This window comes from Oncorhynchus nerka, linkage group LG10 (genome assembly GCF_034236695.1).
Source record: "Oncorhynchus nerka isolate Pitt River linkage group LG10, Oner_Uvic_2.0, whole genome shotgun sequence".
Classification (NCBI taxonomy): Eukaryota; Metazoa; Chordata; class Actinopteri; order Salmoniformes; family Salmonidae; genus Oncorhynchus; species Oncorhynchus nerka.
The window spans coordinates 28,304,372-28,324,135 of record NC_088405.1 but is presented as its reverse complement, the minus strand read 5'-3'; the positions used below and the strand labels follow the sequence as shown (position 1 = coordinate 28,324,135).

Here is a 19,764-nt window from a genome sequence, read left to right as displayed (position 1 = left end):
CCTTCATTGGACACAAACCTCCAAACGAGCTTCAACGCCATACAACACTCCTTCCATGGCCTCTAACTGCTCTTAACTTCTTGGTGACAATGGGGCAGTATTGAGTAGCTTGGATGAATAAGGTGCCCAGAGTAAACTGCCTGCTACTCTGTCCCAGATGCTAATATATGCATATTATTAGTAGTATTGGATAGAAAATACTCTGAAGTTTCTAAAACTGTTTGAATGATGTCTGTGAGTATAACATAACTCATATGGCAGACGAAAACCTGAGAAACATCCAACCAGCAAGTGGGAAATCTGAGACTTGTATTTGTTTTTTTTTACTCAGCCCCTATTGTAGATACAGTGGGATATTGGTTATGCTGCACTTCCTAAGGCTTCCACTAGATGTCAACAGTCTTTAGAACTTTGTTGAGTATTCTACTGTGAAGTGGGGGCTCATAGGGGCTGTTTGAGCCAGGTGTCTGGCAGGTTGCCACAGGCTCCAAGGCGCGGTCATGAGAGTTAGCTCTCGTTCCATTGCTTTTCTACAGACAATGGAATTCTCCGGTTGGAACCTTATTGATCATTTATGTTAAAAACACCTTAAAGATTGATTCTATACTTAGTTTGACAAGTTTCTACGGGCTGTAACAGAACTTTTTGAACTTTTCTTTTGATGGGACCTGAACGAGCTTTTGGATTTGTTTACCAAATGCCCTAACAAAAGAATCTATTTTGACATAAAGATGGACATTATCGAACAAAACAAACATTTATTGTGGAGCTGCGAATCCTGGTAGTGCATTCTGATGAAGATCAAAGGTAAGTGAGTATTTATAATGCTATTTATGACTAATGTGGACTACCCAATATGCCGGATATTACATTTAATATCTTTTTGGCTGCTTTGTTGTCTGAAAGCTGTACTCAGATTAGTGCATGGTTTGCTTTTTCCGTAAAAGAAATAAAAAAAATCTGACACAGAGGTTGCATTAAACCTCTTCAGTCGACCCTCTACTTTTTTGAACATTTTGTTAAAAATCGCGCAACATTTCAGCGCCCTGCTACGCATGCCAGGAATATAGTACGTTCATATGGTTAGAATGTGTGGATAGGAAACCCTCGGACGTTTTTAAAACTGGTTAAATCACGACTGTGGCTATTACATAACGTGCGTTACATCGGAAAGCGCAGGAAAACCTGATCACAGAAAATGGAAATAAATATCCTTGCGCCACTTCCAGCAATTGTTAACAGTGAGCCGAATTAGATAAGACCGAGCATTCAACTCCCACAGCATCCCCATGTTGTCTAGAGTCTTGTGAATTGAATCATCTTTGATTCTTGGTTGAACCGAAAGAGGGGCACCACTTACCTCCGGTCTCCGCCCAGATCATTCCGGAAGAGCTCTCTCCTGAAATGTTTTCCAAGACGACAGCTAATGATTTTTAAATCGCCTATGGATGATTTTTATCGCTTATTAACGTTTACTAATACCTAAAGTAGCATTACAAACGTATTTCGAAGTGTTTTGTGAAAGTTTATCGTCTACTTTTTGAATTTTAAAAAATGACGTTACGTTGTGAAATCGCTGTTTTTTTCGTTTATCACACAGTCTACATATAACGATATCTTGGCTTTATATGGCCCGATTTAATCGAAATAAAGACCCAATAGTGTTTATGGGACATCTAGGAGTGCCAACAAAGAAGATGGTGAAAGGTAATGACTGTTTTCTATTTTATTGTGCGGTTTGTGTAACGCCGAAATGCTAATTATTTTGTTTACGTCCCCTGCTGTGCTTTTCTGTTGTAGTGTATTGGTGCATGCTATCAGATAATAGCTTCTCATGCTGTCGCCGAAAAGCATTTTAAAAATCTGTTGCCTGGATTCACAACGAGTGTAGCTTTAATTTGATACCCTGCATGTGTATTTTAATGAACTTTTGAGTTTTAACTAATACTATTAGCATTTAGCGTAGCGCATTTGCATTTCCAGAGCTCTAGTTGGGACGCAAGCGTCCCAAGTAGAGGCAAGAGGTTAAGGAGAAGTATATCTCTAATTCCATGTATAACAGTTGTATTTTCATCAACATTTATAATGAGTATTTCTGTACATAGATGTGGCTCTCTGCACAATCACCGCATGTTTTAGAACTACTGAACGTAACGCGCCAATGTAAAATGAGATTTTTTTTATATAAATATACACTTTAGAAAACAAAACATACATGTATTGTGTAACATCAAGTCCTATGAGTGTCATCTGATGAAGATCATCAAAGGTTAGTGATTAATTTTACCTCTATTTGTGCTTTTTGTGACTCCTCTCTTTGGCTGGAAAAATGGCTGTGTTTTTCTGTGACGATACCGTCCCACATATCCCAGAAAGGTTAAATGCTTAGTAAAACTAAGTGCATGCTCGTCAACCGATTGCTACCCGCACCCTCCCGCCCAACTAGCATCACTACTCTGGACGGTTCTGACGTAAAATATGTGAACTACAAATACCTAGGTGTCTGGTTAGACTGTAAACTCTCGTTCCAGACTCACATCTCCAATCCAAAATTAAATCTAGAATCGGCTTCCTATTTCACAACAAAGCCTCCTTTACTCATGCCGCCAAACATACCCTTGTAAAACGGACTATATCCTACCAATCCTCAACAATGTCATTTACAAAATAGCCCCCAACACTCTACTCAGCAAGCTGGATGTAGTCTATCACAGTGCCATCCGTTTTATCACCAAAGCCCCATTTACTACCCACCACTGCAACCTGTATGCTCTCGTTGGCTGGCCCTCACTACATATCCGTCACCAAACCCACTGGCTCCAGGTCATCTATAAGTCTTTGCTAGGTAAAGCCCCGCCGTATCTCAGCTCACTGGTCACCATAGAAACACCCACCCGTAGCACGCGCTCCAGCAGGCATATTGCACTGGTCATCCCCAAAGCCAACACTTCCCTTGGCCGCATTTCCTTCCAGTTCTCTGCTGCCAATGACTGGAACGAATTGCAAAAATCTCAGAAGCTCGAGTCTAATATCTCACTCTCTAACTTTAAGCATCAGCTGTCTGAGCAGCTTACCGATCACTGTACAAAGCCAATCTGTAAATAGCACACCCGACTACCTCATCCCCATATTATTACTTACCCTCTTGCTCTTTTGCACCCCAGTATCTCTACTTGCACATCATCATCTGCACATCTACCACTCCAGTATTATTGCTAAATTGTCATTATTTTCGCCTCTAGGGCCTATTTATTGCCTACCTCCCTACGTTTGCACACACTGTACATAGATAGTTTTTTTTTGTGTGTTAATGACTGTACGTTTGTTTATGGGTAACTCTGTTGTCTTACTGCTTTGCTTTATCTTGGCCAGGTCGCAGTTGTAAATGAGAACTTGTTCTCAACTGGCCTACCTGGTTAAATAATGGTGAAATAAAAATATAAAATTGTGAGAATCGTTTTCTGAATGCAAGTCTTTGTTGTTGTGGAGTTCTTCAAAACAAAAAAAGCATTCAACAAAATGAACAAATTAAGTCATCCAAGTCTCAAAAAGTAAAGGGCAATTCCATGTTACAAAACAAAAACCATTCATTTTAAAAAGTTTAACAATTCCCACTGAACATTTTACAATAGCACCAGAATAACTGTGCAGCTGTGACATTTGTTAACAGTTTTGGTAAAATCGTCCTCAGTTTTTTGTTGACCTTAAGCATCATGAACTTCACCAACTAGGCTACCAGGACATTTTAGAGTCGTTATCCTCGCAAGGGGTGGGTGCTAGAGTATTGAAAACAGGGGTGACAATAATTTTGACCATGACACACATTTAACGTGAGCGGGTCAGCGACGCAATCTGACTACAGATCTAGTCTTTGAGCTGTCCAAGATGTGCCAAATATCGACACAAAATCTGCCATGCTCTTGTAGTTCTTGAGCTCGAGATGTGCAATGAAAAGTTGAGAACAGTGATCAGCAATAGCCAATTAGAGCTCGCTAGGGAATAAGCCAAAATGACACTGTATCGCATCACCCAAAATGTGTAGACTCTCGAGAAGGAGCGATGACTACTACTAGTATGTGTTTGGCTTTTGTTAACCTGTTAGTGATCCCTTTGCGCACCAATCCCTTTAGCAAGATCGATTTGACAACATCCAGTGAAGTTGCAGAGCGCCAAATTCAAACTACAGAAATAACCATTTTCAAGATTCATGAAAATAAAAGTGTAATACATCAAAATAAAGCTTCACTTCTTGTTAATCCAGCTGCAGTGTCAGATTTCAAAAAGGCTTTACGGCGAAAGCAGACCATGCGATTATCTGAGGACAACTCCCCGCATACAAACACATGAAAATCATTTTTAACCAGACAGGTGGCGACACAAAAGTCAGAAATAACGATATAGTAAATGCCTTACCTTTGATGATCTTCTTTTTGCAATCCCAAATGTCTCAGTGACACAATGAATGGTCATTTTGTTCGATAAATTCCTTCTTTGATATCCCCAAAATGTCAATTTATTTGGTGCGTTTGATTCAGAAATACACCGGTTCCAACTCGCCCAACACGGCTACAAAGTATCTAATAAGTTACCTGTAAACTTGGTACAAACATTTCAAACAACGTTCCTAATCCAACCTCAAGAATCCTAAAACGTAAATAATCGATAAAACTGTTTCCAATACCGGATAAAAACAACGTGAAGCGCGTTCCAGTTCATGCGCACCAAAACAGAGAGTCCATCTGGAGTGACACTTACAAAGAACAGCCATACTTCTTCATTTCTCAAAAGAAAACATTCTACAATTTCTAAAGACTGTTGACATCTAGTGGAAGCCATAGGAACTGCAACCAGGTTTCTATTAAATAGGGCTTCCCATAGGAAATACCACAAGTTTTGTCCCCCTGGATGGTTTGTCCTCTGGGTTTCACCTGCCAAATCGGTTCTGTTATACTTACAGACATTATTTTAACAGTTTTAGAAACTTTAGATGATTTTCTATCCAAATCTACCAATTATATGCACATCCTAGCTTCTGGGCCTGAGTAACAGGCAGTTTACTTTGGGCAATGCTTTTCATCCGGACGTGAAAATACTGTCCCCTATCCCTAAGACGTTTTAAAAGTACAAAGTGTCAAATTATTACAACTCTGAAGTTCACAAGCAATGTTTTTCTATTCAACTCTGTATGGCAAGCGTGAACGTCTGACTGATAATGTTTATGAGGCTGCTTTGAGCCACAGCTCGTTCTAGCTATGTTAACAATCTAAATCACATCGTTTTCATGAGACAGTGTGGTATCGAGAATCCTGACAACCAATTGAAGAATCTTGTAGTGTGTGAAATCCGCAATCTGTGATACATTGCTTAGTGTGTGCACCACTACGTTGGCAAGACGAAAAACTACAGGAAAGACGGTCGTTTAATGTGAGAGGTTCAGTGACGTTAGATATTTTAAAGTCGTGTATTGTATGCCCTGCATTAGTTTTCATTTGACACCCAATTTGACATATTCCAATGAACTTCACGTTGGTGCTCATGGGTCCTTTTACATGGAAATGCCCTAAATGTACGTACGACTCAGATCTTCAGATGTAAACATTAGATGGAATATATCCTCTTTCAACATAGATCCAAGTACTCAACATAGATCCAAGTGCACTAGAACTCCAAGACTAGTTGCTAGCCAGGCAAACTTGGGCATATCATGTGAGTGTTGGTAGAACTTCATGCGTTTCTAATTATGCATGGAGAGGAACAGAGTGAAGTCATTGCCATCATGTGGTTCAGAGTATGCATACAGACCGAGGTAGGAAGGGTCCCATTTACCTCATAGCCTACATAAGAAATAAATGTATAGGCTTTCAGTAAGCAAAGCCATAACTCCCAAAATAAGTTGATATAAAAACTCTTGTCAAAGAGCTGTGTGAAAATGTTTGTTTGCTAAAAATCAAGAAGCCTTCAGTTTGAATCCAAAATACAGCAATCTTGTTTCTGCAAGCACACAAAACAGACTTGTCTTGTCTGCTTTGAACTCATCTGCTTGTCCATAGACATGCTTGGCAAAGATAATTCCTTTGCAAAGTGAACTGGCCATACTGACAATAATAAAAAAACAATTAATTGTTGTGTTCATTGACATAATGCCCTGACCCCTTACACATTCGTCATTTTATCATCCCTCAAGAGTAGGAAGTATCTTTGGTAATAATAAGTGCTTTCACAAGAACAGCACCATGACCCTTCCCCCTTTTTGAAACCAAACCTCACATTTTGATTCTAGCCTCTCCCTTTCTCTGGACATTTACACACAGTTTGGAAGTCCTCAGGGCTGCTTTCTATTGTTGATTTTATTTTCATACTTCAGAGGTTGCCTGGCAGCATTCATAGCCTGCTATATGCTCTTCAAAAGCATGTGTAAAAATATCTGTGTTGATGTTTACTTCTCTCTCCCCAAGGTGGAGGACCATTTAGAGAAGCTTCATGGGAACTAATAGTAAATCAGGTCACACACTCTCTGCCTGAACTTACATGCCTCATGTCCTCTCTACATTCAAACCATGAAAAAAAATAAAAATCGGCCAAATCAGTTCAAATCAGGATTAAACTGGACCATACATTGAGCAAACAAAAAACACTGTGGCAACTTGCAAGTCAAAGAATTGTGAGATATACAGTTGAAGTCGGAAGATTACATACATTTAGAGTCATTATAACCCATTTTTCAACCACTCCACAAATTCCTTGTTAACAAACTATAGGTTGGCACGTTAGTTAGGACATCTACTTCGTGCATGACACAAGTCATTTTTCCAACATTTGTTTAAAGACAGATTATTTCACTTAATCACAATTCCAGTGGGTCAGAAGTTTCCATACACTAAGTTGACTGTGCCTTTAAACAGCTTGGAAAATTCCAGAAAATTGTGTCATGGCTTTAGAAGCTTCTGATAGGCTAATTGACATCATTTGAGTCAATTGGAGGTGTATCTGTGGATGTATTTCAAGGCCTACCTTCAAACTCAGTGCCTCTTTGCTTGACACCATGGGAAAATCAAAAGAAAATCAGCCAAGACCTCAGATAAAAAATTGTAGACATCCACAAGTCTGATTCATCCTTGGAGGGGAAAAAATATATATAACCGTTTGGCCATAATGACCATCATTATGTTTGGAGGAAAAAGGGGGAGGCTTGCATGCCGAAAAACACCATCCCAACCGGGAAGCACGGGGGTGGGGGCACATGCTTTGCTGCAGGAGGGACTGGTGCACTTCACAAAATAGATGGCATCATGAGGTAACGTATGTGGATATATTGAAGCAACATCTCAAGACATCAGTCAGGAAGTTGAATCTTGGTTGCAAATGGGTCTTCCAAATGGACAATGACCCCAAGCATGCTTCCAAAGTTGTGGCAAAATGGCTTAAGGACAACAAAGTCAAGGTATTGGAGTGGCCATCACAAAGCCCTGACCTCAATCCTATAGAACATTTGTGGGCAGAACTGAAAAAGCGTGTGCAAGAAAAGAGGCCTACAAACCTGACTCAGTTACACCAGCTCTGTCAGGAGGAATGGGCCAAAATTCAACCAACTTATTGTGGGAAGCTTGTGGAAGGCTACCCGAAACGTTTGACACAAGTTAAACAATTTAAAGGCAATGCTACCAAATACTAATTGAGTGTATGTAAACTTCTGATCCACTGGGAATGTGATGAAAAAAATCAAAGCTGAAATAAATCATTCTCTCTACTATTATTCTGACATTTCACATTCTTAACATAAAGTGGTGTTCCTAACTGACCTAAGACAGGGAATTTTTACTCTGATTATAAAGTCTGGAATTGTGAAAAACTGAGTTTAAACGCATTTGGCTAAGGTGTATGTAAACTTTCGACTTTAACTGTATCTACATGGCTGTAAATCTGTTTGTAGATGTTTCTTTGCAACCACTACACTTTCACAAGGCATAGTGAGTTCATACTGAAAAGTAGCTCCTTAGTATGCCTACTCAACCTTAGTCTCATTAATCAGGCTGTAATACACAATTAATTGCTATATACAGCCTGAAACGAATGCCTGCAAAATCATGTAAATGTACACACCAGAAAGTTGAAGAAAATATTTTTTTTAGAGACCCAGCCGGTATATGGTTGGTTTGGCACCAGGTAAAGTTAGATGTGCATTGGATATTCCGTTCTCTCGCCAATAGCTATTGAACCAAGCATGCCATGACAATAAAATTGTAGATTCTGAATCAGGGGAGGATGGAGAACAATCAACCTGTTTTTTGTTTGTTTATTTATTTTTTACATTTAAAAAAGTGAAATATATTTGCTGAAATTTCTAAAAACATGTTTTCACTGTTATTATAGGGTATTGTGTGCAGATGTGTGAGAAAAAAATATATTTAATCAATTTTGAAATCCGGTTGTAACAACAAAATGTGGAATAAAGCAAGGGTATGAATACTTTCTGTAGGTGCTGTACCATTTTTATGACATGCCTGCTTGGTTGCACTAGCTATTGACGAGAGAAAACGGAAGTTACAAATGTAACTACGGACCTGGAAGACCGTCAGTACGGTTGAAAGTATGGATTATATCCCTGGCGCGCCGAGCAGGTCGAGTAATAATAACAACAATGTTACGCCGGTGACGTGACAGCGTGGGAGGTCTTGCCTCCGCGTTTCATATAAAACAGTACATCAGACCACGCACTGTCTAAGAGAATTTTCTCATCAAAAGATTCAGTGACGGGAAAGTACTGACGGTCTTCCAGGTATTCGTAGAACCATAGTTACAATTGTCCGTATGGTTGAAAGTACGGATGACTCATACCAAAAAGGTCACGAGGAATAGCACTACTAACCTCTGAATTGGCAGATGAGGTAGTGGGTCCCTGACAATTTTCCATCGATGTGTAAATGGTTAGCCAATATGCCTGAGGCATACACCTTCAAGGTAGAGGCAGAGCGACCGGAGTACAATAGTTGTTGTTTTTTTAACCCTTTTTCCTCCCCAATTTCGTGGTATCCAATTGTTTTTAGTAGCTACTATCTATCTCAGTACAGCGCCCTTAAGGGCCTCCCGGGTGGCGCAGTGGTTGAGTACAATAGTTTCTGAAGGAAGCTCTGCCCTGGTAGAGCACCATTCAATAAACAGCTTCCAGCGACCAGCATACATCTTCCTGGTCGATGGGGCTCTGGCATTCTGTAACGTCTCGATAATAGCAGAGTCGCAGCTGATCAGTAGAGGGTCAAGCTCTTCAAAGGCCACACCCATAGCTGTAGTTGGTCTGGTCAGAGATGCCATATCCTGCCGTCTAACTGTGAGAGCAGGTCCTGTCTGAGGGAGCTGCCATGGCTCTCCCTCCAGAAGACTGAGGAGGGTTGGAAACCAGGATCTCGCTGGCTATCTGGGGGCTTCAAGCAGCAGACTGTGCTGAGCCTGAGAGACCCTGTGCAGCATTGCTAAGAACAGGGGGGTTGGAAGGAAAGCATACAGTAGGACCTCTGGCCATGTGGGTTGTTAAGGCATCTACAGTGGGGAGAACAAGTATTTGATACACTGCCGATTTTGCAGGTTTTCCTACTTACAAAGCATGTAGAGGTCTTTTATCATAGGTACACTTCAACTGTACATTGTATGATTTTTAAGTCATTCATTTGCATTTTATTGCACGACATAAGTATTTGATCACCTACCAACCAGTAAGAATTCCGGCTCTCACAGACCTGTTAGTTTTTCTTTAAGAAGCCCTCCTGTTCTCCACTCATTACCTGTATTAACTGCACCTGTCCACACACTCAATCAAACAGACTCCAACCTCTCCACTATGGCCAAGACCAGAGAGCTGTGTAAGGACATCAGGGACTAAATTGTAGACCTGCACACAGCTGGGATGGGCTACAGGACAATAGGCAAGCAGCTTGATGAGAAGGCAACAACTGTTGGCGCAATAATTAGAAAATGGAAGAAGTTCAAGATGACGGTCAATCACCGCTCCATGCAAGATCTCACCTCGTGGGGCATCAATGATCATGAGGAAGGTGAGGGATCAGCCCAGAACTACACGGTAGGACCTGGTCAATGACCTGAAGAGAGCTGGGACCACAGTCTCAAAGAAAATCATTAGTAACACACTAAACCGTCATGGATTAAAATCCTGCAGTGCACGCAAGGTCCCCCTGCTCAAGCCAGCGCATGTCCAGGCCCATCTGAAGTTTGCCAATGACCATCTGGATGATCCAGAGGAGGAATGGGAGAAGGTCATGTGGTCCGATGAGACAAAAATAGAGCTTTTTGGTCTAAACTCCACTCGCCGTGTTTGGAGGAAGAAGAAGGATGAGTACAACCCCAAGAACACCATCCCAACCGGGAAAGCATGGAGGTGGAAACATCATTCTTTGGGGATGCTTTTCTGCAAAGGGGACAGGATGACTGCACCGTATTGAGGGGAGGATGGATGGGGCCATGTATCGCGAGATCTTGGCCAACAACCTCCTTCCCTCAGTAAGAGCATTGAAGATGGGTCATGGTTGGGTCTTCCAGCATGACAACGACCTGAAACACACAGCCAGGGCAACTAAGGAGTGGCTCCGTAAAAAGCATCTCAAGGTCCTGGAGTGGCCTAGCCAGTCTCCAGACCTGAACCCAATAGAAAATCTTTGGCGGGAGCTGAAAGTCCGTATTGCCCAGCGACAGCCCCGAAACCTGAAGGATCTGGAGAAGGTCTGTATGGAGGAGTGGGCCAAAATCCCTGCTGCAGTGTGTGCAAACATGGTCAAGAATTACAGGAAACGTATGATCTCTGTAATTGCAAACAAATGTTTCTGTACCAAATATTAAGTTCTGCTTTTCTGATGTATCAAATACTTATGTCATGCAATAAAATGCAAATTAATTACTTAAAAATCATACAATGTGATTTTCTGGATTTTTGTTTTAGATTCCGTTTCTCACAGTTGAAGTGTAGCTATGATAAAAATGACAGACCTCTACATGCTTTGTAAGTAGGAAAACCTGCAAAATCGGCAGTGTATCAAATACTCAAATACTTGTTCTCCCCACTGTATGCCCAGGGGGCTCTTAGACTCTGCCAGAGAGAACCAGAGGGAGCAGTGGGAAGTTTGCTCTGAGGCAAACAGGTTCACATGTGCTGTTCCATACCACTGACATATCATCTTCAATACTTGTGGGCGAAGTCTCCATTCCCCCGGGGGCAGTTTCTGTTGCAACAAGAAGTCTGCCACCTCGTTCACCTTGACTGGAAAAGGAATGGTTCGTAGGGAGGCCAGATGTGGTAGGGCCCATATCAAGAGTTGTTGGGCCACATGTAGGGACCCTACAGACCTCATATCACCTTGATGGTTGATGTGGAACACTGTCTATGTATTGTATGATTGAATCAGGTCATGTTTGGGCTTGAGAACCGGCAGAAAGTTATTTAGGGCTAGGTAAACTGTCTGAAGTTCCAGCACGTTGATGTGTGCTTTCCTCCAGCAGGGGCACCACTCTCCACATACAGACCTGTTGCCACACTGCTCCCCAGGAATTGATCCGAGTAGTACAACTGTAGTCAGGCAGGCACTATTCCTCCACGGCTGCAGAGTAGACTAGCACACGCTTGACACCCGTATTTTGGTGTTTATGTTCCGGTTGGGGTCCAAGCAGAGGTAGTTGAACCACACTTGTAGTGAGACAGCAGGTCACCATGGAGGCCACCTTGAGCATGCCCATCTATTGTTGGAACGTTCTTACCTTCACCAACTTATTAAACTGTAATTGTTGAGGAAGAAGAAGAATGCTGGCCACGTGTTGAGGTGTTATACATGCCCTCGTAGTGCAGGAGTTCAGAGCCATGACAAAGGTGACCAATTGGCTTGGTATGAAGTTCCTCTTTTCATTGTTCACGGTAAGACCAGGTGTGGTGACGTGGTTCAGTGTCAACCCTGTGCCCTTGGCCACACCCTCACGATGGAGGGGGGGGGGGGAAGCAGATGAGCCAGTCGTCGAGATAAATAAGAATCTACCCTGTAGGTGGATAGAGCTCAGGGCTGCGCTTATGCATCTTCTGAAGATGCGAGGAGCCAGGGAGAGACTTGAAGGGTAATACCACAAACTGATATACCTGGCCCTGGAAGGCGAACATTTAATCATTTTAAATGCAGAACTGGACGGAACCCTCCATCTTTCTTCGGAACCAGGAAATAGGTTGAGTAAAAGCCATCTTGCTGTTCTGAAGCTTTTACTCGTGATCGCACCCTACAATCTCCTTGTTGAGGGTGCAAGCTTTCAGAGGGTCTGTGACTGAAGTCATTCTAATCCCTGAGAATGGTGGGAGCCTGTACCCTTGTGAGAGCCTGTACCCAACCAGAGCCTGTACCCTTGTGAGAGGGTCATCACCACCCATGTGTATTAGGAGTGAGATGCCAACGGCTGACCTCCGCCACTCAGTTTCTGTCCCTACCCCTGTTTGTGGGGTTATTGACCACAGCTGCATCGCCGTCAGGGGCTGGCGAGAACCTGTGTTAGGATTGGATGTAGGACCAAAGGTGTGTGTAGGGCTGGGCCGAGTGAGAATGGTGAGGTTCAAGCACGTCAGGCCTTACCCTCTGCCACAATCGGATGCCTGGTTTCTGGGCTCCACAGCGGTGTAGCCTGACTCAGTTGTTTTCTAAGTTCAATGGCCCACTCAGCCGCAGGGACTACTGGGACCTTTCTCATCGTCCGTCTGGAGTCATCGGACATTGGGGCATGGGCAAGACAGTTGTCCTTTGACTATTTAAAACTCGAACGGATCACTTCCCTAGATAACTGCGTCTAGGAAGGTTGTTAGCCTAGCCAACTATAAGAAGTGAAATTCAGATTGCCTCCCCTAGGCATCCCTCTCCCCTGGTATTACTAGCACGCTACTAGCTAGCTAGTTTACCAAACCAGCCTAGCTAACAATGTGTGTCATCAGCTAGCTTACCAACTCCCCCGAGCTGCCACTGTGTTGTCAGCTTGGTTTACCAAACAACAGCCATTCATGCGTGTTTCACATAAAGGAGCCTACGTTTAAACGTACAGTACCAGTCACAAGTTTGGACACACCTACTCATTCCAGGGTTTTTCTTCATTTTTACTTTTTTCTACATTGTAGAGTAATAGTGAAGACATCAACACTATGAAATAGCACATATGGAATCATGTAGTAACTAAAAAAAATGTCAAACAAATCAAAATACATTTTATATTCTTCAAAGTAGCCACCCCTTACCTTGACAGCTTTGCACACTTGGCATTGTCTCAACCAACTTCACCTGGAATGCTTTTCCAACAGTCTTGAAGGAGTTCCTACATATGCAGAGCACTTGTTGGTTGCTTTTCCTTCACTCGGCGGTCCAACTCATCCCAAACTATCTCAATTGAGTCGAGGTCTGGTGATTGTGGAGGCCAGGTCATCTGATGCAGCACTCCGTCTTGGTCAAATAGCCCTTAAACAACCTGGAGGCATGTTGGGTCACTGTCCTGTTGAAAAACAAATGATAGTCCAACTAAGCCCAAACCAGATGGGATGGCGTATCGCTGCAGAATGCTGTGGTAGCCATGCTGGTTAAGTGTGCCTTGAATCCTAAATAAAATCACAGACAGTGTCACCAGCAAAGCACCCCCACACCATCTCCTTCATGCTTCATGGTGAGAACCACACATGCAGAGATCATCCATTCACCTACTCTGTGTCTCACAAAGACATGGCGGTTGGAACCAAAAATCTCACATTTGGACTCATCAGACCAAAGGACAGATTTCCACCGGTCTAATGTCCATTGCTCGTGTTTCTTGGCCCAAACAAGTCTCTTCTTCTTATTAGTGTCCTTTAATGGTTTCTTTGAAGCAATAGACCATGAAGGCCTGATTCACGCAACTCATCTGAACAGTGTCATGTGTCTGTTACTTGAACTCTGAAGAATTTAATTGGCATGCAATTTCTGAGGCTGGTAACTCCAATGAACTTATCCTCTGCAGCAGAGGTAACTCTGGGTCTTCCTTTCCTGTGGCAGTCCTCATGAGAGCCAGTGTCATCATAGCGCTTGATGGTTTTTGCGACTGCACAATTTTCCGTATTGACTGACCTTCAGGTCTTAAAGTAATGATGGACTGTCATTTCTCTTTGCTTATTTGAGCTGTTCTTGCCATCATTTGGACTTGTTATTTTACCAAATAGGGCTATCTTCTGTATACCACCCCTACCTTGTCACTGATTGGTTCCAAAACATTAAGAGAATATAGGCACAGCTATTAATTGAAACCCATTCCAGGTGACAAGATTGTGCAAAGCTATCAAGGCAAAGGGTGACTACTTTGAAGAATCTTAAATATAAAATATATTTTTTTGGTTACTACATGATTCCATAAGTGCTATTTCATAGTTTCATGTCTTAACTATTATTCTACAATGTAGAAAATAGTACAAATAAAGAAAAACCCTGAAATGAGTAGGTGTGTCCAGACTTGTGACTGGTACTGTATCTCTGCTGCTCTAGCCCTGTGGTACAGTAGGCTCACCCAAAATTATTTTGCAGGTGCTGTACAACTCCCACCAGATTATTGTAGCTCTCTACCCTTACTGTGTATTGTGGTAGCTGTTGTATACAGTCTCCGGTTACTATTTTACTAGTTCATTTGATTAAATCAGTATTCCAAAATAAATATTTTATAATTTTCTTCTACACATTCTGAGCTGAGAGAACACCAGATCAAAATGATGCTGGGCATGCATGGCTGATCCTCTTGTGGCTGAACTACAAGTAGAAGATGGTCATGACCTGTGCCCCACCTCTCTAGGTGTTGACCACCCGAAGCCCTTTCTGACCCCTAACTGTGCCATCCTGCCTGTGAAGGTGAGAGAAGCGCGGCTAGCCAGATTAGAGGGCCTTGTTTTCACAGATAATTTACCAGCGTCTGGCATTGTTCGCCAGGACCCATCTAAGGCCACAAAAAGAGGGAAAGCCCATGAAACCGATGCCCCCTTCACCTGTAAAAAAAAAAAAAAGTAAGAGCCTCACTCGTAAGATCGATTACTTATCTTCTGAGATAGAGAAGCTAAAAACGCTTTTGCATTCCTTCAAGCCCCCTGAGTCGGGGCTCTCTAGCACTCCCTCCAGCATGGGGGATGCAACAAAGGACACAGATAGCCGTGATGATGACCGGCTTCTCCACTCGGGCAGCTAACCGGCACTTTAGTGACCAGGGTGATGACGCACAACATGGTGGAGGTGCTAACCAGTGTTGTTTACCCATATCGTGAACGCTAAAGATGGGTCAGAGGAGTCATTCCAAGCCTCGGATCACGCAGAGTCAGAAGGAAGCTCTGCCTCACTACGCGCTGTCCTGTGTGCAGCCTTAGCTAGGCTAGAGCTTGATGACCCTCAAGCCACAGCCTCTGCAGCTAACCCTTTATTTAACTAGGCAAGTCAGTTAAGAAGATTCTTATTTACAATGATGGCCTACCGGGGAACAGTGGGTTAACTGCCTTGTTCAGGGAGGAACAACAGATTTGTACCTTGTCAGCTCAGGGATTCGATCCAACAACCAACTCGACCTGTGCAGAGCACGAGAAGCACAGGGGATATAATCCATACTTTCAACCATACTGATAGTCTGATAGGTATGAAGTAGAACCAAATAGTCAATATAAAACCTACCAGCTCTCTGAAAAGTCAGGTAAACAATACTGTGAATATTTTGTCTCAAATGTCGAGACATTTAAGAACAACCCACACAGATAACAGGTAGAGTAAGTTCAAATGTAATTGTATAAAACATTGTGGCTTGTAAGGAACATTTACACGATTTGGCAAGCATTAGTTTCAGGCTGTATGCTATATAACAATTAATTGTGTATTAATTACAGCCTGATTAAATCAGACTAACTCAACCTTCACAGCAAGGTAACAAACTGAGTCAAATTGACCAGACTGCAACACAGACAATTGCAGGTAGCTAGATCAAGTATGGTGTAACCAGTGGTGGGAAAAGTACCCAATTGTCATTCCCTATATTAAACAAACCAGATGGCACCATTTTCTCGTTTTTTCATAATTTACAAACAAAGCATTTGTGTTTAGTCAGTCCACCAGATCAGAGAATGACCATGGAAGTTTTCTTGATATGCTCGTGAATTGGTTAATTTTCCTGTCCTGCTGAGCATTCAAATTGTAACAAGTAAGTTTGGGTGTCAGGGAAAACGTATGGATTAAAAAGTACATTATTTTCTTTAGGAGTGTAGTTAAGTAAATTGTCAAAAATATAAATAGCGAAGCACAGACTTAAAGTATTTTTACTTAAGTGCTTTACCCCACTGAGTAACAGAGTTTATGGTGTCAATTTATTTCCTCCAGTCATTGCGTGTGTGGCTTAAACTAAGCTGCTAAAAATAGCAAGTTATAGTTTGCTAAAACAAGCTGGCTTTCTTTAGCCTGTTAGCTACCAGATATTAAATGGAAATGACAGCCAGCAACAGCTTCAGTTTAGTCAGAGTTCATTCGCTAAAAGGGCCACAGATTCTTCATTTGACCGAACGGTTGGTGCGTTTGACATCGCGAGCTAGCTAGCTAACTGACAATATCAAGTTAAAGAGATTAAACAGGGGTGTTAGCTAGCTCGAATAACATGTTAGTTAGCTAGTCAGGCAATGCAACAAATCTAGTTAAATAGCTAGCTAGATAAAGAGACAAATTGCAAGCATGACAACTGATTCAAAATAGATGGTGTAGCCCGATAATGTATAAATTGTGGTTTCTTGTACTTGCTACTTTGTAACGTCAGCTAGTTGACACTTACCGCATATAACATCACATTGGCGACTTGTAGCTATCAGAGGAATGTGGCGTAGCTATCCGGCGTACATTATTACATGAAAAATATTCTTAATTTCAAAATAAATCGTTTTAGGTTCCCTTATATTCCGATGGGTAGACGATATAAATGCAACACCGTTGAACGTAACGTTAGCCGGGATGGTTTGGGGTTGTTTTCGTGGGTAGGTGGTTTTGACCTATGTGAAGCTAGCTACAATAACGACTAGCCACAATTGTGGACTTTGCGGTTCGCCTTCAAAATAAAAATATTCCTCACTGAAAGTGATGCAAACGGATACAAATAGCAAAATCATGACATAATTGAACTAGATCATGCTGAACAAGTTTGGAATATTAACAAATGACAATAATTAGTTAATTTGACCTCCGAAAAATATAATCTGTATGAAATCGCACTGTGGATGTATTGATTTAAGAATTGCATTGGGGGCATACTTATATTTCACGTACTTATGGATTGTGGATTCATGAAATGGGTTATCATTCTACTCAGTGACACCCACAGAACACAACTGCGAAGAGTTTACACGCATATTAGTGTAACAGTTGTTAAAGTACTATGTGAAGTTACGAAGTACTAACGCAGAGTTACAGCGGTGCAGTATAGCACAGGTTACATTAGCATTGTAGCTCTTATTGCGGGACTTTTAACAGTGGGAATTCACCTCACTATTCAGCCTATCGTACATATTGACATTCATATGTGACTGTACAGCCTTACCCCATTTTATGGATACACAATCCATAGGTATCAGCCTACTCAGTGACAGAGGTTTGACTGATACCTCAGAGCATCACTGGGGCGAGCTCCCTGCCACTCAGGACCCCTATAACGGGCAGTATCAGAGGAAGGCCCTACAAATTTGAGCCCGGCCGATATTAGCCTTATATGGATGTATTTTTATTGGCATTTAATCTACCGAAAAGGACCGATATAAAATGTGGAGAAACGCTAGGGGGAAAAGCCGTTCTTCATAGAATTTGACTTTATTGTTGCATTTTATTATTTGTCCTGAAGAGGGCACTCTTTGCATGGCTATAAGCCTATCTTGCCTTGGCGGTCTACAGCAAAACTGGACACGATAACCACAGATATTTCACTAAATCTGAGGCATGAGAGGAGGCCCATTGGCCGGCAGTGGGAGAAGATGGAACGAGATGGATTTTGGCCGGCATTCTGCACATTTTGTCACTCAGTACAGTTTTCTGTTCCCAAAACTAAAATATGTTGTGAACAAGGTGGACAAAGGTTTGTAGACTTTATCTTTTGCCAAAGTCAAATAAAAAAAATGCGTTGTTTAGGAGTGTAAAGATGAATTGAGTTATTGCACACTCGCACTTCACAGAAAAATAATTATGCAAACGCTTGCTAGAACAGCTCTTGCTAGGCTCTGCCCACTGGGACCCATTGTTCCCATTGGAAACGACAGACTGTAGTGTAGTCTATCTTAGTTATGAAGTGCAAAACATGCGCACTGGCCATATACTGTTTATGTGAAGTGACATGACAAAAAAATGTATGTTATGCCCAAATGTAAAGCAAGTGCCATGCTGAACGTTCAGACTACAAGGTAACATTAACGTTACAGCCCTTTAGTGAAGCCCGCGAAATCTCGTGTGTTATATTTGGTTTTGGCGAAGGGTATTCCTCAAGTTCTGTCATTTAAATGTTTCCAGAGACACTAAAAAAATACCAGGTTACAAAGTAGCGCTTCGTAGCTACGTTTTGATGTTTGGGTTGTCACTTGTCAGGGACAAGTCCAAATTCACCTTTCGCTTCAATGGGGGGTAGGGACGTCCCAATTACATGTATAGCAATTACTTCAGTGGCTACAGTTTTACAATCTATGAAAACATATCTAAATACCAATACATTGAAAAATGTACATTGAAAAATATGTCGTCATTGTTTTCCAGCTGGTTAGCATGGGGTAGCTCAGTCTTCAGAGCCTAAGTCAACTTTTTTTTCTGGAATCAGTGCAGTTTATCTAACTTTCACTAGAATCAGTTTTGCCCCATACAAAAACATTGTCTTCCTGGTGCTCCTAAATGTTATGTGGCGCTTACATTAATGTTCTAGAAATATGCTTTCTGTTTACAACTACCTTTATAGGGCTGCACCATTTTGTTTTCATTCCAGCTATAATAATTGAAATATTCAGATATATTGCTCTAAAATCGGATCCAAAAATCCCATATGGTCAGGCGCTATTAAAATTGTCATACTCCATCCACCCAAGTCATAGACTGTTCTCTCTGCTACCACACGGCAAGCGGTACAGATGCAAAGTCTGGAACCAACAGGACCACGAACAGCTTCTACCATAAACTTCTAAGCCATAAACTGCTAAATAGTTAACCAAATAGCTACTTGGTAGTGGTGTTGCGGGTCAGCTGTTTGTTCACCCGCACCCAATTGCTAATAACCCATCCGCAACCACCAGACAGATGTGTTTATATGTGATAAAGTGAAAAGCTGAGGCCTGCACCCAACCCTAACCCTCTAATATAGAAAATGCGGTATAGGCTATGATCAGATTGCGGAAAGATTTTTGGGCAGATTTAGTCGTTTCCGCTTATAATTTCCAACATTTTGTAGGCTATTTGTTAGTCAACTTGTCTATAATTAGTAACATGCAGCTTCTCTTATGTAATTATATTTTGAAGACAAAATCAACTCTTGCTCACCAGAATAATTTCATAAATTGATAGAATGAAGTTGAAGTTCTCTGTGATCCAGTAGCGGTGCATGGGTAAAATCACTGGGGAAGCCAGGCCAGAAAAAAAAATCCCACATTACAACCTGTGTTGTGATATTTGCATTGTTTTTTGTTCTTGCGACCGTGATATAGGCTAGAGGCCTAAGGCCAAGACAATAAGACACAGTGGCATAATAAATTCA

General features: G+C 41.8%; 1 protein-coding gene across 2 annotated transcripts in view; it reads right to left on the bottom strand.

The window, feature by feature from the left end:
* Positions 1–17,051, bottom strand: part of LOC115135102 (phosphatidylcholine:ceramide cholinephosphotransferase 1-like) — a 55,918-nt gene extending 38,867 nt beyond the window's left edge. The window contains exons 1-2 of one of the 2 annotated variants that reach the window (XM_065023190.1): positions 16,825–17,051; positions 13,259–13,509 (exon numbers count right to left, since the gene is read on the bottom strand). The gene's annotated coding sequence lies outside the window, so the exon portion shown is untranslated. The remainder of the gene's footprint in view (positions 1–13,258; positions 13,510–16,824) is intronic. The other variant, XM_029669384.2, reaches the window with a different exon arrangement.
* Between the last annotated feature and the right edge of the window lie 2,713 nt (positions 17,052–19,764).